The sequence below is a fragment of the Notolepis coatsorum genome (assembly GCF_963971535.1).
Source record: "Notolepis coatsorum genome assembly, chromosome: 9".
In the NCBI taxonomy this organism is placed as follows: domain Eukaryota; kingdom Metazoa; phylum Chordata; class Actinopteri; order Aulopiformes; family Paralepididae; genus Notolepis; species Notolepis coatsorum.
The window spans coordinates 37,970,018-37,995,517 of NC_140173.1; positions in this window are offsets into that span (position 1 = coordinate 37,970,018).

Genomic DNA, 25,500 nt, shown 5'->3' on the forward strand with positions numbered 1-25,500 from the left:
TATAGGAACATAAGACCACAGGGGAAACAGGGGAATGCAGCATGAGATAACACAGAAACATAGAGCGACAGGAATAAACATCAATCAGGTTGGAGGGGGGGGTTTGAAGGCTAGGGAAAACAGGTAGGTTTTGAGGCGGGATTTTAAGGTGGAGAGTGTGGGGGTGCAGTGTGAGAGAAGGCCCAATCACCAAAGTTTTCAAGTTTGGATGTCGGGACAGTGAGGGAGGCAGTGGAGGAGGACCAGAGGGAACGGGCGGTAGGGAAGAAGGAGATCAGTCAGGTATGGGGGGGCCATGCTATGGAGGGCTTTGAAGGTGAGGAGTAGTGTTTTGAAGTCGATGCGTTCTTTGATCGGGAGCCAGTGGAGAGAGTGGAGGACAGGAGTGATGTGTTCACGGGGGCCAGGTGTTAGTGAGGAGGCGGACGGCTGAGTTCTGGACCATCTGCAGTTTATGGAGGGAGCGGGAGGTGATGCCAGTGAGGAGGGAGTTGCAATAGTCAAGGCGGGAGGAGATGAGGGATTTGTATGAGGGATTCAGCAGCAGGGGGGAGAGGCACGAATTTTGGCAATGTTGCAGAGGTGAAAGTATGATGTTTTAACAATGGAGCGGACATGGGGGTCAAATGAGAGGGTGGGGTCGAGGATGACACAGAGGTTGCGGATTAGGGGGGAAGGGGTGATGGTGGAGTCATTGATGGTAAGTGTGATGGGTCCGGATCTGCTGAGGGTGGTTTTTGTGCCGATAATGAAGAGTTCCGTCTTGTCGCTGTTTAGTTTGAGAAGGTTATGAGTCATCCAGGTTTGGAGCTCGGAGATGCAGGACTCAATGTGACTGAGGGGAGGGCTGTGGGGGGGTTGTGTACTGATGTAAATTTGTGTGTCATCAGCATAGCAGTGGAAGTTGAGGTGGTGTTTACGTAAGATGTGACCGAGGGGGAGAATGTAGCAGATGAAGAGCAGGGGGCCGAGGACTGAGGCTTGGGGGACCCCCTGTGTGACTGGGGAGGGGGAAGAGGTGTGGCCGGAGAGGGAGATGAATTGATGTCTGTCAGTGAGATAGGAGGAAAACCAGTCAAGTGCTGTGCCCTCAACACTCAGTTGGTATGATATGTTGTCGACCCTACATTCCCCTTCTCTCCCTATTTAAATCTCATTGGGAGGATGATCTGTCTGTGGAATTTTCGGATGAACAATGGCAATCTATTCTCCGGAATGTTCACTCTTTCTCAATATGAGTCAGACATGGGCTCCTGCAGTTTAAGGTGTTACACTGTCTGCATTTCTCAAAGGAGAAATTGGCTAGGGACAGATCCTTTGTGCAATAGGTGCAAGACGATGACGGGTTCTCTCGTTCATACATTCTATATTTGAAACTTTTTCTGTAATATTTGTAATCAACATTGACCCTTCCCCTACAATCGCAATCTTTGGAGTGGCACCAGACTAGAGGATATGCCTATTCCCATAAAATACTGGAAAGTCATTGCTTTTACTACCCTAATTGCTAGGCGTCTAATACTTCTGATGTGGAAGCAGGAGGCCTCTCCCACACATGTCCAATGGACCAGAGATGTAATGGGGTTCCTACACTTGGAAAAGATGAGATGCACCTTAGGAGGCTCTACGGATAGATTCTATAAGACATGGCAACCTTTTTTGACTTATATGTGAGATATAATATTTGTGATTGTCACACATAGTTCACATACACTACTGTACATGTATGCACTACTAGACACAGTTATACACTACTATACAGTTATTCACTACTGTACAGTTATACACTACTATACACAGTTATCCACTACTATACACAGTTATACACCCAATACTATACACTACTACATTATATGAGAGCTCATATCTCTCAGACAGCTCATATATCTCGGACAGCTCTAATCTCTCAGGTCATATCTCTAAGGCAGCTCATATCTCTCAGGCAGCTCATATCTCTCAGACAGCCCTAATCTCTCAGGTCATATCTCTCAAGCAGCTCATATCTCTAAGCTCATATCTCTCAGGCAGCTCATATCTCTCAGACAGCTCTAATCTCTCAGCTCATATCTCTCAGGCAGCTCATATCTCTCAGCTCATATCTCTCAGGCAGCTCATATCTCTCAGGCAGCTCTAATCTCTCAGCTCATATCTCTCAGGCAGCTCATATCTCTCAGGCAGCTCTAATCGCTCAGCTCATATCTCTCAGGCAGCTCATATCTCTCAGGCAGCTCTAATCTCTCAGCTCATATCTCTCAGGCAGCTCTAATCTCTCAGCTCATATCTCTCAGGTCATATCTCTCTGACAGCTCTAATCTCTCAGGTCATATCTCTCTGACAGCTCTAATCTCTCAGGTCATATCTCTCGGACAGCTCTAATCTCTAAAGTCATATCTCTCAGACAGCTCTAATCTCTCAGCTCATATCTCTCAAACAGCTCTAATCTCTCAACTCATATCTCTCAAACAGCTCTAATCTCTCAGCTCATATCTCTCAGATCATATCTCTCGGACAGCTCTAATCTCTCAGCTCATATCTCTCAGACAGCTCTTCTCTCACCGACTGCAACAAAAAAAAGAGACAGAAGTAAAGAAAAGGAAAATAAACAATGCATTGTGGGTAGAATACCCTCTACCCTAAAGCTGCACGTGCTCAGCCTAATACAAAACAGCTCCGGCATTTCTCCTATTCATTTGTCACACTGGGATTCATTTGGATTACGCTATTATCTTTAGGCAAGCCTCCCAAATAATATGTTGTGTGTATTCGTGCGTGACCATGTGCCACCTGTATACGTGTGCTGCGTGCATCTGCGAGTGACCAGCAACCAAAATGTAAATCGCTTTGTGTGTGCGCTTGCACGCATACTGTATTAGTGTGTGTGTGTGTGTGTGTGTGTGTGTCTGTGTGTGTGCGTGCGTGCGCGCGCGCGCGTGTGTGTGTGTGTGTGTGTGTGTGTGTGTGTGTGTGTGTGTGTGTGTGTGTGTGTGTGTGTGTGTGACCGTGCACCACCACAACAACATAATGTGAAACACTTTCAGTGTCAGTGCATCAGCCTAACACAGATATATTAACAGTGGAACAGAGTTATCCATCAAGGTTATTGATGGCCTGGTTGACAACAGTGTAGAGACAGACTTATACTCGATATAACACTCCCAATACATAGACATACTGCTACATGTAGGGGGACCCAATAGAACCAGGCTCAGGACTCTCTAATAAAGCAGGTGTTACTGTATCTTAGCTCCTGACCCTCAGTCTAATAAAGCAGGTGTTAGTGTATCTTAGCTCCTGACCCTCCGTCTAATAAAGCAGGTGTTAGTGTATCTTAGCTCCTGACCCTCAGTCTAATAAAGCAGGTGTTAGTGTATCTTAGCTCCTGACCCTCAGTCTAATAAAGCAGGTTTTAGTGTATCTTAGCTCCTCAGTCTAATAAAGCAGGTTTTAGTGTATCTTAGCTCCTCAGTCTAATAAAGCAGGTTTTAGTGTATCTTAGCTCCTGACCCGCAGTCTAATAAAGCAGGTTTTAGTGTATCTTAGCTCCTGACCCTCAGCCTAATAAAGCAGGTTTTAGTGTATCTTAGCTCCTCAGTATAATAAAGCAGGTTTTAGTGTATCTTAGCTACTCAGTCTAATAAAGCAGGTTTTAGTGTATCTTAGCTCCTGACCCGCAGTCTAATAAAGCAGGTTTTAGTGTATCTTAGCTCCTCAGTATAGTAAAGCAGGTTTTAGTGTATCTTAGCTCCTGACCCTCAGCCTAATAAAGCAGGTGTTAGTGTATCTTAGCTCCTCAGTATAATAAAGCAGGTTTTAGTGTATCTTAGCTCCTCAGTCTAATAAAGCAGGTTTTAGTGTATTTTAGCTCCTCAGTCTAATAAAGCAGGTTTTAGTGTATCTTCGCTCCTGACACTCAGTCTAATAAAGCAGGTTTTAGTGTATCTTAGCTCCTCAGTCTAATAAAGCAGGCTCTAGTGTATCTTAGCTCCTCAGTCTAATAAAGCAGGTTTTAGTGTATCTTAGCTCCTCAGTCTAATAAAGCAGGTTTTAGTGGTCTTAGGCCCAGTCCACACGATCATGGGTATTTTTGACATCAGTTTTTTTTTTTATTATTCAAAAAAAGAAAACTCTGTCCACACGACTGGTTTAAACCCTGCACCGAGTGACGTCATATACATGTAGTACAATGCCAAAGCAGTATGTGGCGATGTAGTTCAAACATGAAGGCCATTTCAAGCAACCAGAAGGGTTTAGGGTTAATACCGGAAACTGACCTGAAGCCTGGAACACAAACATCCCTCCTTGCTCCCAGCCAAACAATTCTACAGTTTGCAGCTAGAACAACGTGCAATAAACAAAAAAGGATACATTCACTGTGTGTTCTGCCTCATTTGTTGATGAAACAACCAACATTGACACAATTTACCACCATGAGCGAAGTTTAGTCTCACAAAAAGATCGGTGATTTTGTTAGCTTACATGCTAACGTAATAATGTAGTAACGTTAACACTTTAATCGCCGAAGACGCTGGGCAGCGTCTTTCCCCGCCATGCTTATTCTGTCGAAGAAGCTGGGCAGCATCTTTGATATCAATATTTCAAAAATCTGTGATCGAAATCATATTTCTCCCCCGGAGACATGATATGTACTGTTGAGCCCCTCTCAACTCTCCAACGGTTCAAGAGCGCCATCTGGTGGCCGATCGGTGGATTGCCCAAACAGGAAGTAATGCGGATGAAGTGGTGCTCACCCATATTTCGTCCGGGCACTCGCTATCGTTAGCGGGACTCCATCTTGACACACTGGATATCGATCGGATGCAAATAACTCGATAAACAACATGATTTGGACGTATATACTATTATACAACCTGGAAATGGATCGGATATTTCTACATCCCATAATAGGAATATTTCAGTTCCACGCTCATCGTCCAATGGCGCGAGGAAGATACGGTAAGATTCAGCGTTATTTTTTAACGTGTTCGATATAAACTGCTCTGATGATCATATCACCCACACTAGATGAATGATATAACGTTGGCCACGGAATTATAAACCACCCCCCGCCCATCCGGTCAACATCAGATCATACTTAGTAACTCCTAGAAGCACGTCCAGTTGAAATTTTTTTTTATCTCGCACAGATTCCTATCAAACTGTATTTCATCATCAATATAATGCATTTGGGGCTATAAATCAAGTTATAAAAAAAGTTATAGCCCTGCAAAGAAGGGGAACTTCTCCATGTTAAATAGGGCTGGCGAGGGATGGTAAATTATGAATTTAACCCCGGCGATCAAAGTGTTAATGCTAGTAGTAGAATGAATGGATGAAACGTTATTTAACACATTGCAGAATGGGTACAAAACAATACGGCTCAATACAAACAATTGTTAAGAGGATGCAGACTGTTATAGTTTGGACTGGGTTCCTTATAACAATAACTTGACAACATGTGAGCTTAGTTTAGCCGCAGCTACAGGTTTACTCTGGTCAGGTCAGGAATGCGACAACAGACATCAGTGGATCACAACACTCTTCAACACAAACGATACGTTTCGAACAAAAGTTTGTTACAATCATTTTCATATAACGCTACTTGAGACAGCTCTGCTGTAAACACTGGTGTAGCTGGCTCTGCTCTAATCTCTCTACCCCGCGCTCAGTTGCTAACTTGCAATTGTTTGGCTATTGTTTGTGAACGTCTGCCGTAAACATGGGAAATAATTGCGACAGCTCTGCCTTAAACACTGGAAATAATCTCGGTTACTATACCCTCACGCACCCACTGTAACCAGGATGCACGCAAAACTTCACCCTGGACTCCGGTTTTCAAAGACCGCGGTTGCAGTGTAGCAAAACCCCGGTTGTGTGTGGGCGAACAGTGCAACTGCGCACATACAATCACGGTTACATAAAACCCAGCGTTCGTTTGGACAGGGCCTTAGCTCCTCAGTCTAATAAGGCAGGTTTTAGTGTATCTTATCTCCTCAGTCTAATAAAGCAGGTTTTAGTGTATCTTAACTCCTCCATCTAATAAAGCAGGTTTTAGTGTATCTTATCTCCTCAGTCTAATACAGCAGGTTTTAGTGTATCTTAGCTCCTCGGTCTAATAAAGCAGGTTTTAGTGTATCGTATCTCCTCAGTCTAATAAAGCAGGTTTTAGTGTATCTTAGCTCCTCAGTCTAATAAAGCAGGTTTTAGTGTATCTTAGCTCCTCAGTTTAATAAAGCAGAGTTTAGTGTATCTTAGCTCCTCAGTCTAATAAAGCAGGGTTTAGTGTATCATAGCTCCTGACCCTCAGTCTAATAAAGCAGAGTTTAGTGTATCTTAGCTCCTCAGTCTAATAAAGCAGGTTTTAGTGCATCTTAGCTCCTGACCCTCAGTCTAATAAAGCAGGTTTTAGTGTATCTTAGCTCCTGACCCTCAGTCTAATAAAGCAGAGTTTAGTGTATCTTAGCTCCTCCGTCTAATAAAGCAGGTTTTAGTGTATCTTAGATCCTCAGTCTAATAGAGCAGGTTTTAGTGTATCTTAGCTCCTCAGTCTAATAAAGCAGAGTTTAGTGTATCTTACCTCCTCAGTCTAATAAAGCAGGTTTTAGTGTATCTTAGCTCCTCAGTCTAATAAAGCAGGTTTTAGTGTATCTTAGCTCCTCAGTCTAATAAAGCAGGTTTTAGTGTATCTTAGCTCCTCAGTCTAATAAAGCAGGTTTTAGTGTATCTTAGCTCCTCAGTCTAATAAAGCAGGTGTTAGTGTATCTTAGCTCCTCAGTCTAATAAAGCAGGTTTTAGTGTATCTTAGCTCCTCAGTCTAATAAAGCAGGTTTTACTGTATCTTAGCTCCTCAGTCTAATAAAGCAGGTTTTAGTGTATCTTAGCTCCTCAGTCTAATAAAGCAGGTTTTAGTGTATCTTAACTCCTCAGTCTAATAAAGCAGGTTTTAGTGTATCTTAGCTCCTCAGTCTAATAAAGCAGGTTTTAGTGTATCTTAGCTCCTCAGTCTAATAAAGCAGGTGTTACTGTATCTTAGCTCCTCAGTCTAATAAAGCAGGTTTAGTGTATATTAGCTCCTCAGTCTAATAAAGCAGGTTTTATTGTATCTTAGCTCCTCAATCTAATAAAGCAGGTTTTAGTGTATTTTAGCTCCTCCCCTGCTGCTCAGTCAAAGGTCTGGGTGAAAAAGGGTGCGTTAGATTAATAGACTCGACAGGCAGGAGGTCGTTTTAATTCCGGAGAGAAATTCCACTCTGTCCAGCCTCCACTGACCTTCCGTGACTATGTTCCGTCGGATCAGCACCCACTCTGCAAGGTGCCCCACCCACTATGCAAGGTGCCACACCCACTATGCAAGGTGCCCCACCCACTATTCAAGGTGCCCCACCCACTATGCAAGGTGCCCCACCCACTATGCAAGGTGCCCCACCCACTCTGCAAGGTGCCACACCCACTCTGCAAGGTGCCCCACCCACACTATGCAAGGTGCCCCACCCACTCTGCAAGGTGTCCCACCCACACTATGCAAGGTGCGCCACCCTGGGTATAATAATAAACCTTACCCCCCTGGGCATAATAAACCTTACTCTCCTGGGCATAATAAACCGTATACTCTCCTGGGCTTAATAAACCTTACCCCCCTGGGCATAATAAACCTTACTCTCCTGGGCATAATAAACCTTACCCCCTGGGCATAATAAACCTTACTCTCCTGGGCAAAATAAACCTTACCCCCCTGGGTATAATAAACCTTACCCCCTGGGCATAATAAACCTTACTCTCCTGGGCATAATAAACCTTACCCCCTGGGCATAATAAACCTTACTCTCCTGGGCATAATAAACCTTACCCCCCTGGGTATAATAAACCTTAGCTCATCTCATCTCAAGTTCAAGTGACTTTACTGACCATGGAGCTGGTTGGTGGACCAGCATGGTGAGGCTGCTTAGCTCAACAGCATCAGCACCATAATTATCTCATCTGATCTTATCTTCATTTCCTCCTCCTCTTCTCTCCTCTCCTCTCCTCTCCATGGAGCAGGTTTTAGTGTATCTTAGCTCCTCAGTCTAATAAAGCAGGTTTTAGTGTATCTTAGCTCCTCAGTCTAATAAAGCAGGTGTTACTGTATCTCAGCTCCTCAGTCTAATAAAGCAGGTTTTAGTGTATCTTAGCTCCTCAGTCTAATAAAGCAGAGCTTATTGTATCTTAGCTCCTCAGTCTAATAAAGCAGGTTTTAGTGTATTTTAGCTCCTCCCCTGCTGCTCAGTCAAAGGTCTGGGTGAAAAAGGGTGCGTTATATTAATAGACTCGACAGGCAGGAGGTCGTTTTAATTCCGGAGAGAAATTCCACTCTGTCCAGCCTCCACTGACCTCCCCGGTTCAATTCCCACCACACACCGCTCAGTCCCGTTAAAGAACATCAAATCCAACGGCTCAACTCTGCCTGTTTATCAGTGTAGACTAGAGGAATGTACCATGAGTAAGGATGTATTCAGTCAGATGTAGAACACAGGTTTATTTAGCTCAAATAGAATACCAAGTACAAATAGGTAGAGAGTTATTGCTGGATGACTCCAGGGGTGACAATGCCTAGTATCCTTCCTCAAGAGCTCCGGAATCCGTAGGTCTTTATAGTATAAAGAAAGGGATTATGGTTTGATCGGGCTAGGTATCGTGTTGGAGGGGGGTGGTATCAGGTGAGAGACAAAAGGTGGATGAATGGGGGAGGGTAGACAGATTGGAGAGGTGTGGGGAGAATAACAAGAATGGGAGGGGGGTTGGAACATGACTGGGAGATTGTTTGACAGGGGAGGGGCTCATTATTCCACACCATGTAGCCTGTTTTCATCTCACACAATATGGCAGGCAGAGGACCTGACAGAGTGCCATGTTCAGCGTTCAATACCGTTTTAACAAGGACACAGCTTCACAGCTAGCATACCAACACACCGATCAATAGCTAATAGGATGGTTTCACATACATACAGGATCATCCAGCCACAGAACCCTGGACCAGAGGGGAATCAATGCGAGGTGTCCCTCTACATACAGGGGAGACTGTGGCTCGGGAGGCAGAGCAGTCGTTTGGTAATTGGATGGTTCCTGGTTCGATTCCCGCTCCTCCCGGCAGCGTGTCGAAGTGTCCTTGAGCAAGAGCACTTAACCCCTAACTGCTCCCGATGTGCAAGTTGGCACCTTGCATGGTCGCCTCTGCCGTCGGTGTGTGAATGTGTGAGTGATTGGGTGAATGTTGCGGTAAACACTGTCCCCATCTCAAGTGCAGAGTGTGAGAGGAGATTTTCCCAGATTAAAAATTCAAGAGTTCTATTTGCCACATACACATATACAACTCTGCTCACGTCCATCATCTCCAACAGGTCATCTCTCCTCACATCCACCATCTCTCCTCACATCCACCATCTCTCCTCACCATCTCCAACAGGTCATCTCTCCTCCTCACCATCTCCAACAGGTCATCTCTCCTCCTCACAATAAAGTGACTTGTGACTCTTGACTTGACATCCTTGCCTTGTTGGACCACCGCTGACCCTGTTCAACCCCATTCCAAGGTAATGAATTACTAAAGGACACAGAACTGCCAGAGACACTAGCAGTAAAGTAGGAAGCAGGGAGGCAGAGGGCTCAATGGATGTCTTGTGGGCCGTTTTGGACAAACAAACAGAAAGGTAAGAATGTGTTTTTGTATTACGATTATCTGCTGTGTAGTGTTGATGATTGATGATGATTATTAATGCATTATTAGGCCAATGGACGGGGGAATGCAAGCCCCACATATACTGGTAAATGCACTGTATGGTGGCACTGTATGCTGCTTTGTGGTGTGTAAATATTGTTGACGTATCATTACTGTAAGCCCCACAGCTAAGCAAATGTGCTGTTTGTGCTATGAAATTGTGAAATGAGTATGGCTATTGAAAGGTCCCATCGCGGGGGGAGCTCCAGTAGCTCACCACGTACCGCGAGTGCTATTGCAGCGCCGTGGACAACCGTGCTCGTCACGGATCTGGGGCTGAGCGCGTTCGAATCCCGGACGGCAGCCGTGCCTTTCCCAGAGTGTCTTCCCCCCCATCTGAACCCTTTCAGCCTGCTTCTGTCGGTCGAGCTTGACCAAAGTATAAATGCGATAAACGTATAAAAGAGCCAGGGAAATGGCCAAAGTAAAAAAAAAAAAAAAAGAAAGGTCCCATCGCTGTGGGCATGATATGTGCATGTAATATCTTGGTATATTACTGTAAGCCCCACATCTAGTGGGTATTTGTGCTGTGTGGTGAATTATAAGTCCCATCGTTGTGGGCATAATACTGTTTACTAGGCTCTGTTGTCATATTTTCTATCGGTGCGCCACATAGCGTTGTTTTTATGTCATTCTTGTTTTGTTTCAACACAGTAGCACCTAGGTGTTGTCAGTACACCAGGCTCTGTGGTTCCGATGTGTTCCGTGACTATGTTCCGTCGGATCAGCACCCACTCTGCAAGGTGCCCCACCCACTATGCAAGGTGCCACACCCACTATGCAAGGTGCTCCACCCACTATGCAAGGTGCCCCACCCACTATGCAAGGTGCCCCACCCACTATGCAAGGTGCCCCACCCACTATGCAAGGGGGCCCACTCACTCTGCAAGGTGCCACACCCACTCTGCAAGGTGCCCCACCCACACTATGCAAGGTGCCCCACCCACTCTGCAAGGTGTCCCACCCACACTATGCAAGGTGCCCCACCCTGGGTATAATAAACCTTACCTCTTGGGCATAATAAACCTTACTCTCCCGGGCTTAATAAACCTTACCCCCCTGGGCATAATAAACCTTACTCTCCTGGGCATAATAAACCTTACTCTCCTGGGCTTAATAAACCTTACCCCCCTGGGCATAATAAACCTTACTCTCCTGGGCATAATAAACCTTACCCCCTGGGCATAATAAACCTTACTCTCCTGGGCATAATAAACCTTACCCCCCTGGGTATAATAAACCTTACCCCCTGGGCATAATAAACCTTACTCTCCTGGGCATAATAAACCTTACTCTCCTGGGCATAATAAACCTTACCCCCCTGGGTATAATAAACCTTAGCTCATCTCATCTCAAGTTCAAGTGACTTTACTGACCATGGAGCTGGTTGGTGGACCAGCATGGTGAGGCTGCTTAGCTCAACAGCATCAGCACCATAATTATCTCATCTGATCTTATCTTCATTTCCTCCTCCTCTCCTCTCCTCTCCTCTCCTCTCCTCTCCTCTCCTCTCCTCTCCTCTCCTCTCCTCTCCTCTCCTCTCCTCTCCTCTCCTCTCCTCTCCTCTCCTCTCCTCTCCTCCCCAGATAGCAAAAGACATTAATTAAATGTTGGATTTTGGTCAGATTGGTTATTTTTGGTTGAGGTTGAAAAAGCTATGTTGATTCAATATTTAATTACAGATACCATTTCAACATTTGAAAAACTGTCATTGAATCAATTTAGTATAGATGATTGTTTTTCAATGCTGAAATGCCCAACATTGAAATTACATGGTTACAACGTGTAGCGCTGATATTGCACCCTCCCCTCCCTTGCATTGTGGGTATTCAGCTTGAAGTTGTTGTGTTGCATTGTGGGTATTCAGCTTGAAGTTGTTGTGTTGCATTGTGGGTCTTCAGTTTGAAGTTGTTGTGTTGCATTGTGGGTCTTCAGCTTGAAGTTGTTGTGTTGCATTGTGGGTCTTCAGCACAAAGGAATCCCTTCCTGAGGGTAAGATGGTTTTCTGTCTGCTCAGACTCAGAATACTTAATTAACATGATCTGTACTTCATAAAAAACCCTGTTAGTGGCCAAATATGCACTTGTGTTTCATATTTATTGTCTCACTCGTTTTTATATTTTGTTTTATGGAATTGCTTGGTTCATGTTTAAAAAACGATTAGCATGCTAAGCTAGCTGCTGTGTAATGTAACAGCTCACTAACATGGAACATGCTGTGTCTGAACAGGAGATGACCAAATGCTGTCTACTCTGTACGTTACAAGCTGTGGTTGTGTGTTCCAAATTATATACAGGTATGTCTTCTGTGTAATATTGTTTATCTGGTTTTGGTTATTTTGCACAGTAAATACTTATTCAGGCCTACCTGCAATTCAGCATTTATTCCAGCAGGGCGGCAGTGATGTTCATTCTGCCTTTTGTTATATATAAAAAATTGGGCTTTAGAGGGAAGAGGTTATTATGCTATTTTGTAATGTTGTTTACTCTATTGTCTTATTTTAAGTTACATGTATTTTATAAGTAAATGTTTTTATTTTTATTTGTATTTCTATCAGACTTTGTGTAAAACTAATTCCACTATACGATCATCCATGTTTGATAAGTCTGTCAGCACACATGAATCCTTTGCTGATGGAGATGACCCAATGCTGTCTCTGTACCTTACAAGCTGTGGTTGTGTTCCAAATTATATACAGAATAAAACCACACTCTACTGCTCCAGCACCTGATTCCGTGTCGGTCCTTGATGAGACAGCAGGCAGGACAGAATAGAAGAGGTCACACCAGCATCACTGTGAAGCAGTTTGTTCATTTAATAATGGTGAACTAACAATGCAGAGTGCATGGTGCTAACTCGTGCTAGCTACTAGTGCTAAAGCAAAACCAACCGGTATCAATTCACTAGATTAATAGATATAGCTATGTGATTCTCTCAGCCACTCTTATTGTGTCTCCAGTCTGTTTCAATAGGTGGCGGTTGGATTACTAGTCCTGCCTTACTAGAGACCTTACACTGACTGGAAATGTTAGTTAAATGGGTGGAAATGTAAAGTTGAGTGCATATACGAGTAGCTTATTCAGTGTCTCACTATTTTGCAATGAGAACTTGTATTTTACAGTGACTAATTATGGTTATTTTAATCCATTTCAGGAGGGAACCACACTGGACAAGTAAGGAATGGTATGTCTTTTGTCCTTGTGTCAACAAGAGCCTTTTTATACATTTGTGACTATTTTATTAGCCATCACTAAACAGTTGCTGTGCCTTGGCTATTGTGCCATGACATACTGTAACTTATGAAAGACTGACATATTTTAACTTCTAGCTCCTGCTACTCTAAACATATATATATATATATATATATATATATATATATATATATATATATATATATATATATATATAATATACACAGTCTTGATAAATTGCATACAAGGTTTTTTGAATATTTTGATCGTCTTCTTTTTAGAATTAGCTGGCAATCATGACCACCCCCAAGGCTATCAAGGTGAGTTAACTAACACATTCTCAAATCATGTTTTGTTTTTACCACCAGACATGCGCTAGGTATATGGAGCTAGGTACACTTGCTACTGTATATGGTGCTCATTGATAACTTTGATGGTGCTTATTTGCCTTATTTTGTTAATTCTGTCGCTCTTTCTCTAGGAATGCCAATGTATAACTCCAGCCCCTACCACACTGCCATCAGAGCGAGAAAGGAATGGTATGCATTTCTCATCTTAAATGTTGTTTTTTGTGCAAAATTCCATAATTCATGTTCAATGTAAACAACGATGTGTGTCCTTTCTCTTTCTATTAGACTTCGATGCCAACTATGCACATGGCTCCAGATCAGCTGACTTCAGATCACATGGCCTGGGTAAAGATGCCTATATTCCACTTTACCCCCGCCTGCCCCATACACAATGACCTAATGTGCAATGCTGATGCCATGTTGATTTCTTCAGGTTCAGCTCCTGAAACGCCACAGGGAAGATTCCATGGAGGAGAGCCCAGTCAGAATGTTACAAGGCAAGTATCATTTTCTGATCAACTTCTTAACCTTACTGATGCATTGAGAAACATGTCCCTTGTGATTTTAAAGTCTTTGTCACTGTTTTTGTCAATGTAATTTGTCATGGCGTTTAGGAGGTCAAAAAGGAATGGCCTTTTCTCTTCTCTCAGACGGGGCTTTTCTCCCACGTTGGCCTCCTGACAGACACCGATGCCCTTCAAAAGATCCAAGAGGCCCTGGGTCAGAGAGGACGGACCATCCTGCAGTTCTGCCAGAAACTGGACAACCCGAAGATCAGGGAAGTTCTGGCCAGATATGATCCAGAGGCTTCGGAGAAGGCTGCCTGCATCATCCTGCTCTTTATGGTGTACTTCAAGGAGCCTATGGAGAAACTGCTGCTCGAAGTTGATGTAAGTTTTATTTATTTAAATATTAAAATATTTGAAATGCTAAACGAGTGATCACATTAGGGCCGACTGAAGCTCAGTTGGTAGAGCTGGTCGTTCATCGACAGGTAGGGTTGGTGGTTTGAATCCTGGCTCTGACTGTCCGCATGTCGGAAGTGTCCTTGAGCAAGACACTTAACGCCCAAGTTGCTCCAAATGGGCCGAGCTCATGTGTGGTGAGCTGTAGTGTGTGGATTAGCTTATCTTCATCCTTTCATAATGTTAAATATATGCTATTGTGTGTTACTTTGTTGCAGACCTGTGCCACTGCTGCTGAATACTGCAGCACTCCCAAGTACCCCCTGCTTGATAATTCAAGGTAATGTAATGTTCAGGGATGAGCTTATGTGTTCCTTTGCATCGAGGGGGAAAATCTCAAACACATGATCAATGTCATCAGTAAGACTTATCATGCAAAGACTATCTGGCTATTAAGTCCATGCCTTTCTACAGAGGCCATAAAGTAGATTAAATGCTTTGAGTATGAAGCCTGGAACCAACTATGTGAATTGGGACCACTAAGCACTTGATGTTGCTGTGCTATCTTGTTAATAAATTGACATAATGGTTTAATTCACATTATAGTATGGCTTCAAAATTCGGATAAGTAAACATTATGTTAGAGGTACCATGAGGCACTCTGCTAGGCTAAAAAAATATTTTTATTGTGAGGATGATCCAACAAGTTTGAACTAGTAGCAGTCTTCATCAGGGTGTGGTGTGGGAAAAGACACAGGTGAGCACCTTGATAAATGCTGAGTCTATTTAAAACTGAAACGTATCTTTGCTTATTAACAGGTGCTTCTTGGGCATCAACCCGGAGAAAGGCTCCAGGGCAAAGAAGCGAAGCTCCATCAACCCTCAAGTGACCACCCTTCTTCGTAAGCTCATAGACTTTGAATGGTCTGCATAGACAATTGTCCTTATCCTTTTGTCCCTGCACCTCTTGTTTTGAGTGCGCGTACGAAAAGTTTATTCATTAGTTCCTTTTTCACCATTTTCGGGTAAGACCTGGAAGTACTAGTTTCATGGCGACAGTGGCTTGGGAGGTAGAGCAGTCTGGCAATCCGGAGATTCCCGCTCCTCCCCGGGCAGCGTGTCGATGTGTCCTTGAGCAAGACACTTAACCCCTATTTGCTCCCGATGAGCAGGTTGGCACCTTGCATGTGTGAATGGGTAAAATGTACACAAATTGTAATATTGTTTTTTAAAGCAGCATTTTACTTACGAATATGATAATTTTGTCTTTTGACAAGAAAATCCCATAATTAACTCTGAAGAACTGGCGAAATGCTCGTTGTACAAGGCGCATCAGTCAGCTAAAGCCGTTTTGAGCAGTGTTGACCAGCAGTTTATAAAAAAATCCTTTAAATGTTTATTAGCAACGCCAAGCTTTCAAATCATTGCGTTTCTCTGTCCGAAACCCTTGTGCAACTGTGAGTACCTTTGAAATTTCTCTACGATACTTGTAAAACGAGCGTTTAGCAGAGGACCAGTTCTTCAGAGTTGATATGGGATTTTCCTATGGAATGTGAATGGGTAAAATGTGCACAAATTGTAAAAAATAAAATAAAAAATAAATTATAAAAAAAACAAACAGCCATTTACCATTTTAAGAATATAATTATTTTGACAATAAATGTGCCATGATGGCTTACCTCATTTGTGCATTTGGAGTGTTGTTTTTAATGTACAATAGCCTATGTGCATTTTTGTAGTCCAGCTGGTTTCCTGTCGTGATTAATCACATCATCCAATATAGTATTTGACAGAAGTATACTCCTCCAGAAGTATACTGGAGCTGGGGACTATACAGTTATGCACGTCTATCATTGTAAATTGACAGTTATTTTGCCAAATTATAATATATTATTATTATTCAAGTATTTAGTTGGCATGTCTTTTGCATTACTTTTCACAGTACATGTATTGCCAGTAATTTATTGTGACTTTACGGTGAAAAATCTTAGTGTGGGTTACTACAGTTCTAAAGTAAAAAAAGAAAGCTGTGTGCTAAAATGTGCAAATATGTAAAGATATTTTTTTGAATCTTTAATAAATGGCTAAATTAATAAATTGTCTGTTTCTTTGTTCATAGAGCATGTCGTAAAGCAGCTGTTCTCAACCTTGGCTTCTTAAAAAGAAAAAAAAAAAAAAAAAAATAGCCGATCTACAAGCTCGCAACATATTTTCGAATATTTGTCTATAATGGCATAATTATAATCAAGTTTGGAGTCCCCAAATATTTGTCCTGTGAGGTCTTTGTATAAAAAGGTTGAGCACCACTGCAGTAAAGCATATGGACAATTTCAGCATGTTTAAACCTTCCTCTGTATGTTTTTAATATGTCTCATTTAAGCCAAAAATAATCACTTTACTCTATTTGGTGTTTTAAAGTTCTGCAGGGGTTGCTCCAAGCCTGTCTATCAGTGACATCACTGCCATTCAGGCATATGGCAGTAATGTCACTAGTAGACACCTTTTAGCATGCTCCCGGTGGAACTACAACTAATAATATAATTTAGATGTAAAGTGATTATTTTTTTTATTATTAATGAGTCATATTAAAATCATTTGATTGATTGATTGAAAAGTTTATTAACAGATTGCAGAATGGGTACAGTACAGTACAGCTCAATACATACAATTGTTAAGGGGATGCAGACCAGAGAAAGACTTTAGTCTTGTTTACATCAGGGTCCCCCATTTTCAATTCATCATAACATATATGACATACATGACATACAGATAGACAGTACTGCTACATCTATACATTTATGACATATCAGATTTGCAAATACAGTACTGTTTGTGATACAAAAGTGTCCAGAAAAGGAGTGTATATACATTTGGCATAGAAACTGTACATTGGAGGAGGTTGGTTGGGTGGGTGGGTTGGGTGGGTTGGGTGAGGGCTGTACATTGGAGGTGGGGGGGGGGGGGGTTGGGAACGGGACACACACACATTTTACACTGTACATTGGAATATTGACAAAGCTTACTTGGTCATTTACTGTACAACTAGGTTAGGACATTTGTAGGGGCCAGTTTCGAATTGCAGTCTCACGTAGGTGTTTTTTGAGAGTGTTTTTGAAGGTGGGTAGTGATTCACATTCCTTTACAGCTTTAGGCAGGGCGTTCCACATTGATGTGGCATAATTGCGAAACGTGTTTAGTCCCTTGATCCGGAATCTGGGTTTTACATGATTTGTGGAGCTCCCTCTGGTGTTGTGATCGTGGTATTCACTGACCTTTGGGAAGTATTTTGACATGTACATGGGTACCTTGGTCGCGTAGTGTATCTTGTAGACCAGGCCCATTGCAAGTTGCTGTACTCTGTCGTCTACTCTAAGCCATCCTAGGTTGTCAAAGTGGGCAGGGGTGAGGTGGGTTCTAGGAGTCAGGTCAAGTAGTAGTCTGACTAGCTTGTTTTGAGATGTTTGTAATTTGTTTTTTAGTGCCTTTGAGGTGCTTTGGTACCATGAGGTGCATGCATAGTCGTAGTACCCTTGAATGAGTGCTCCTGCTAGAGTCTTCAGGGTATTCTTGTTTACCAGAGAGGAGATCCGGTACAAGAATCGCGTTCGTTGGTTGACTTTTTTTATTACATTGGATGCCATTTTGTCACAGGAAAGATTAGCCTCTAGGATGGAACCCAGGTAGGTAATTTCATCTTTCCTTGTGATAATATTGTCACCCACTGTAACCGAGAAGCCGTCGGTCTTGCTGAGTTTGTATTTGAACCGAAGAGAATGGACTCTGTTTTGCCCATGTGTAATGATAGTTTGTTGTCGGCGAGCCATATGCAGATTTTGCCTAGTTCCGAGCTGAGGGCTTTTTCAACCTGTAACTTGTTCTTGTCAGAGACCAGCAGGGCTGAGTCGTCCGCAAACAGGACAAGTTGCAGTCACAAGCTGACGACATGTCATTTGCATAAATTAGGAATAGTAGCGGTCCTATTATGCTTCCTTGTGAACACCACAGCTCACTGTGAGGGGGGGGGGATAGTGTACCGTTTACTTCCACCATCTGTTCCCTCCCCTCCAGGTAGGATTGTATCCAGCTCACTGATAAACTATCAAAACCAATTGCAATTGGTTGCAATTGCAACCAATTCCTCATACAGAGGAAGGTTGAAAAAGTGCTGAAATGGTCATTTAATAATAACATTGTTTCAATGTATAATGCAATGTATATATATAGTTGAATCAATGTTGATGCAATTCTACATTATTTCAATGTTGATCATATCATAGTTGAATCAACGTTGATTCATTGTCAGCTTTAAAATAGAAAATTCTGAAATTTGATTGAAATCCAATGTTCTTTCCATGTTGATCATAGCGAGCACTTTCAATGTCATTTTCTATGTCTGATATCAATGTTGATTCCAATCTTCAGCCTGACAAAACACAATGTTGATTCAACGATTTTTTGCTATCTGGTCTCCTCTCCTCTCCTCTCCTCTCCTCTCTCTCCTCTCCTCTCCTCTCCTCCTCTCTCCTCTCCTCTCCTCTCCTCTCCTCTCTCTCTCCTCTTTTGTATACATGCATTACAGGAGAGAAGAGGAGGAGAGAAGAGGAGGAGAGAAGAGGAAAGTGGGAGAGAGAGAGAGAGAGAGAGAGAGAGAGGGAGAGAGGAGGAGAGAGGAGGAGAGAAGAGGACAGGAGAGGAGGAGAGGAGAGAGGGTGAGAATTCATTCAATCTTTATTTCAACTCAAACAAATATTCAGGGCATGCCTTCATTTACAATGATGTTGAGCAAACACACATTATATATACAATACAATACAATATACAATATATAATAAGTGCAATCATAATACAAATGTGTAAAATCATTTAAAACAATTACAGGTTATGGTGGAATTGTTGGTGATCAAGGATTTTAACTGACTATTGAGTATTGAGTTTTAGAGTTTGTTGTATGATGTTGTTACATCACTCTCTCCTCCTAGCTCTCCGCTCTCTCTCTTCTTTTCATTGTACTTGTGCTGTATAATGACAATCAATTAGAATCTCTCTCTCTCTCTCTCTCTCTCTCTCTCTCTCTCTCTCTCTCTCTCTCTCTCTCTCTCTCTCTCTCTCTCTCTCTCTCTCTATATAGAGAGAGAGAGAGATTCTAATTGATATATATATATATATATATATATATATATATATATATATATATATATATATATATATATATATATATATATATATATATATATATATATATATATATATATCCCCTAATGGCAGGATGGGGATCAGGTGGGCTGTGGTCAGGCTCCCAGCTGTGAATCATCTACTCATCAATCCCTCTGCTCCAGTTCATACATCACTTCGGTGCCAGTTCCTAATTTCTGTCTCAGTGAGCAGCTACTAGCCTTCAGTGTTTCAGCCTGTCTAATCTGTCTCAGTGAGCAGACGCTACTAGCCTTCTCAGTGTTTCAGTCCTGTCTAATCTGTCTCAGTGAGCACGTGTTTCAGTCATGTCTAATCTGTCTCAGTGATTACATGTTTCAGTCCTGCCTAATCTGTCTCAGTGAGCAGAACGCTACTAGCCTTCTCAGTGTTTCAGTCCTGTCTAATCTGTCTCAGTGAGCAAGTGTTTCAGTCCTGTCTGTATTCACTGAAATTCTGCATTGCCTTTAGTCTTTTTGCTCTCTGTTTTTGCCTTGACCGTGTTTTTCTATGTGCATTTCCGGACGGACCCCAGCCCTGAACCTGGACCCCTGCCGCAGCCTGCTCTCCCTGCTCACCCTGGCCCTGCTCACCCTGGACCCCTGCTCAGCCTGGACCCTGGTTCTCAGCCTAAACCCTGCTCACCTGGACCCTGCACAGCGGACCCCTGCTCACCCTGGACCCTGCTCAGCCTAAACCCCTGCTCACCCTGGACCCTGCTCACCCTGGACCCTGCTCAGCCTGGACCCCTGCTCACCCTGGACCCCTGCTCAGCCTGGACCCCCGCTCTTCCCCACTCCACCACGCTGCCCTGTCCCAGGCCCGCTCTCTCCACTGGACTGGATCACATGCTCTCAGCCCTCAATAAATACACCCAGCGTTTGGATTTCTCTGCACTCTGTGTTCGGCTGTTTCCTGTGTTCTGGTACCTTAACCCTTTCACTGCCGCACTACCAAAACGGTTAACCCTTTCACTGCGACATACACAGAAGGTTAACCCTTTCACTGCCACACGACAGAAGGTTAACCCTTTACAATCACACTACCGACGGTTACCCGTCGGTAGTGTAATAGTAAAGGGTTAACTTTCTGTCGTGTGTGGCAGTGAAAGGGTTAACAGATGGTCATGTGTCCAGGAGCACCGCAGCTGAAAGCAAATGTCCCATGTTCAGTACAAACTCTAGGTGCTTTAAATGTAAGAGCCAATCATTGGAACGTGTCCTATATAGGGTCCAGACGTCCACTCCAGCAGAGAAGTGAGATTGGGCAATCTGTATATAGAAACAGATGCCAAGGCAGCTCCCGCCTCTCTGCTCTCTGGACCATCCAACCACACTATACAGAACACAATGGCTAGTACTAGGGATGTCCGATATTATCGGCCGATATGGCATATTGGTATCGGTTTTCCAAAGAAAAAAAAAATATATAATTTTTTTACATTTATTTTACCTTTATTTACCCAGGCAAGCAAGTAAGAACAAATTCTCATTTTATTTATTGTCAAAGTATGCATAATGTTGTGTTAATTCCACCGACAAGAGATATGTAAAGTTTTTTGGGGGGTATCTGTATCCGTTGATCAATATCGGTATCGGTATAACCGATCGGTATCGGTAAAACTTCTCAGAAGGCTGAGATCCTTCAATGGCTGTACAATGATGTTGAGGATGTTCTATGAGTCGGTGGTGGCGGGCGCCTTCTTGTATGCAGTGACCTGCTGGGGCATCGGACTGAGAGCAGGGGACACAAACAGGCTGGATAAGCTGGTCAGGAAGGCCAGTAGCGTGGTTGAGGTGGAGCTGGACTCCCTACGAGGGTGGCGGAGAGGAGGAGCCTTGCTAAGCTCCAGGCTATCAGGGAAAACCCCTCCCACCCACTACACAGACTTGGCTAACAGGAGGAGCATGTTCAGTGCCAGGCTCACACACTAAATGCAGCACTGAACGGCACAGGAAGTCCTTGATTCCAACAGCCATCAGACTATACAATGCATCACTGTGCTCACTGCATCACTGAGCACAGCGTGACAGTTACCATCTTCCTGGACTCTTACTTTTGAAACAGCACTGTGAAATATTACACCAAGTGACTTCAGTAATTTTTACTGTATTTATTTACTGTATATATTTACTGTATATTTTATTCCATTTTTATTTTATTTTATTCTACCCTTATCTTAGGCAATTTGATTTGTTTTGTTATTCTTATTCGTGACCTGTTCTATCTAAATGTTTAATGTTGAGCGATTTGCAGTGTCAAATTTCCCTGGGATAATAAAGTATTTCTATTCTATTCTATTCTATTCTACATCTAATGGCTGAATGGTATACAGAGTTCCTAAGACCAGAAGCGCCGCATATCTATAAATGAGATCCTCGTAGTCCAACACAGACATGAAACTGCTTCAACAACTCTCGTCCTCCTAATCACAGGGAAGCTGGCTCTTTTCCTGTACAAAGGCCGTAGTTTACTGGAAAGAACGCCCACATGGTGTCTGCGTGCACATTTAGAAGAGAAGGCAGCCTGATTCTATCTGATTACTGACACACACACACATACATACAGTATATACATAGACACACACACACACACACACACACACACACACACACACACACACACACACACACACACACACACGCACACACAACACACACGCGCACACACACACACACACACACACACACACACACACACACACACACACACACACACACACACACACACACACACACACACAAGGCCCATCCCTTCAAACAGTGATAGAGAGAGAGAAGCAGAGAGGAAGAGAGACAGACAGACAGAGAGCGAGACAGAGAGAGACAAAGAGAGAAAGAGACAGTGAGAGAGAGGGGGGGGGGGGTGAGAGAGGGGGGAGGGCGAGAGAGAGAGACAGAGAGAGAAAGAGACAGAGACAGTGGGTCTCATTCCGAACAAAGTTACGACAAAATATTTCGTCTTAGCCAGATTCGGCCCATTTAAGACATATTAGGGCTGAGAGTGGGAGTCCCCAAACTTTCCTGAGATCTTATTTGATCGTGGCTGAGAGCAGATTTAAGAGTGCTGAGGAGCTATGCTCTCAGCCCACGATCAAATCTCATGATTGATTGACTAATTTAATATGTTATTATAACTTGACAGACTGTGTTCTCATAGTGATTCCTTCACATCACGCTACAGGCCTCCTTGAATTAATTACTTAATCATAATTAAAATAAATATGACAATATTTGTACGATAAGAAATTACGCATTTGATGTCGAAAAATAAATAATATGGATTCATCTGATCACAGGCAGCTGCTTAACCATATCTGAACCAGCTATTTTGACATGTATACTTATAATTACTCAGATATTAAACACAATTATGCAATTATTGTGAAATGATTGAAAATAATAATATTTAATGCCTTCTGTGGAATTTGTATTTCTTATTTGTTACACATCTGTTTTAATGATTAATTATATACATTTGAAAGAATGCAGGTCAACATGCAATGTATCCCATTGATTGGTATACAATGGGACAGACCTTGTTTGATTGATTGAAAACATTATTAACAGATTGCAGAATGGGTACAGTACAGTACAGCTCAATTACATAAGAGGATGCAGACCAGAGAAAGAATTTCGTCTTGTTTACATCAGGTCCCCCATTTCAATTCATCATAACATATATGACACACACGACACAGATACACAGTACTGCTACATCTATACATTTATGACATACCAGATTTGGAAATACAGTAGGCTACTGTTTGTGATACAAAAAGAGTCCAGAAAAGAGAGTACATTTGACGTAGAAACTGTTGGAGAAGGTTGGGTAGGAGGGTGGGTGGGGGATAGACTTACACTGTACAAGCAAAACTGTACATTGGAATATTGACAATACCATACTTGGTCATTTACTGTACATTGGAGGGGGTTGATATAGATATAAACCTGCATTCCTTCGAATATACATTAATCAATTAAACTTATATTGAAATACACTATAGCCTATACACCAACACTGAATGACAGTGGATAAATAAATAAGAACTAAAGCTAATCGTGGAAATAGACTGCATTAATATTCCATAACAAGTCTTGTGTGCGCCTATGAATGAACAGTAGCCTATAGGCTTTTATTATGGAAATATAAGCCATACTGCGTTCATTCATTACGCCCGCCGTAGGCTATATATATTAATGTCATTCATTCATTCATTCATTCATATTCAAGGGTACTATGACTATGCGTGCACCTCATGGTACCAAAGCACCTCAAAGGCGCTTAAAACAAAATTACAAACATCACAAACAAACTGGTCATACTACTACTTGACCTGAACCCCAGAACCCACCTCACCCCTGCCCACTTTGCCAACCTAGGATGGCTTAGAGTAGACGACAGAGTACAGCAACTTGCAATGGGCCTGGTCTACAAGATACACTATACGACCGGGGTGCCCATGTACATGTCAAAATACTTCCCAAAGGTCAGTGAACACCACAACCACTACACCAGAGGAAGCTCAACAAATCATGTTAAACCCAGATTCGGCTCAAACAAGGACTAAACACAGTTCGCAATTATGCCACAAATGTGGAACGCCCTACCCAAAGCTGTAAAGGAATGTGAATCCCTGCCCACATTCAAAACCGCTCTTAAAGAGCACCTACGGGAGGCTGCAATCGAAACTGGCCACCGTAAATGCCCAAAACCCCACCACCTCCTAATAGACAGTCTCCTCCCCACCGCAATGTATATATTCCCTCCCCGCCGTATGTATATTTCCCTCCCACCCACCCACCCCCTCCTAATGTACAGTCCCCTCCCCATCATATGTATATACTCTGTCAGGATCTAGGGGTAACAGTACTGTATATTTGAATACCGCCTATGTCACAAATGTATCAGTACTAAATACCTATATGTCCCTATGCCATAATGTCATGTATGTTGTGTATGTCATAAATGTCTATATGAATTGAAAATGGGGGACCCTGATGGAAACAAGACAAACGTCTTTCTCAGGTCTGCATCCCCTTAACAATTGTATGTATTGAGCCGTACTGTATTGTACCCATTCTGAAATCTGTTAAATAAAGTTTTCATTCATTCATTCATTCATACAGTACTGCGGCACACGTGTGTGTGTGTGTGTGCCGCGCGGCTGCGGCAGGTGTGTACCGCGAGCTGTATATGATGCCAATACATTAATCTAATCTAGTTTTGATGGGGGCAAGCGTGATTACGAAAACTAGCCGCATTTCTCGGAGACGCTCTCTGATTGGCACTGACTGACACTAGGTTTCGTAATCACGCGGCTCGAAGACTCGCAAAGCACTTCCGCCATTCCATTTCACACAGCTGCGTCACCAGTTGCCTTATAAGGAGCTATGGAGGCGTTTGTTTTGTATGCAAATGAGCTGAACGGGAATGCGCTTCGGTTTTAAGACAGAATGCCATTCTCCAAGCAGATAACAGATAATATAATTTGTGCAACCTTTTCAGCCACGTAAGACATATTACCAGCACGTTCAGGACTCAGAGTGTACTTGTCATAGATTATGTCTCAGTGGTTCCAAGATAAGTCTTCCAGAATATATCTTGAAAAAATCTATCATCTATCTATCATCATTCTATCTATCTATCTATCTATCTATCTATCTATCATCTATCTATCTATCTTCTATCTATTCTATCTATCTCTATCTATCTATCTATCTCTATCTATCTATCCTATCTATCTATCTATCTATCTATCTATCTATCTATCTATCTATCTATCTATCTATCTATCTATCTATCTATCTATCTATCATTACTATCTACCATCTATCTATCTATCTATCTATCTATCTATCTATCTATCTATCTATCTACTACTATCATCTATCTATCTATCTATCTATCTATCTATCTATCATCTATCTATCTATCTATCTTATCTATCTATCTATCTATCTATCTATCTATCTATCTATCTATCTATCTATCTATCTATCTATCTATCTATCTATCTCACTATCTATCTATCTATCTATCTATCTATCTATCTATCTATCTATCTATCTATCTATCTATCTATCTATATCTATCTATCTATCTAATCTATCCCT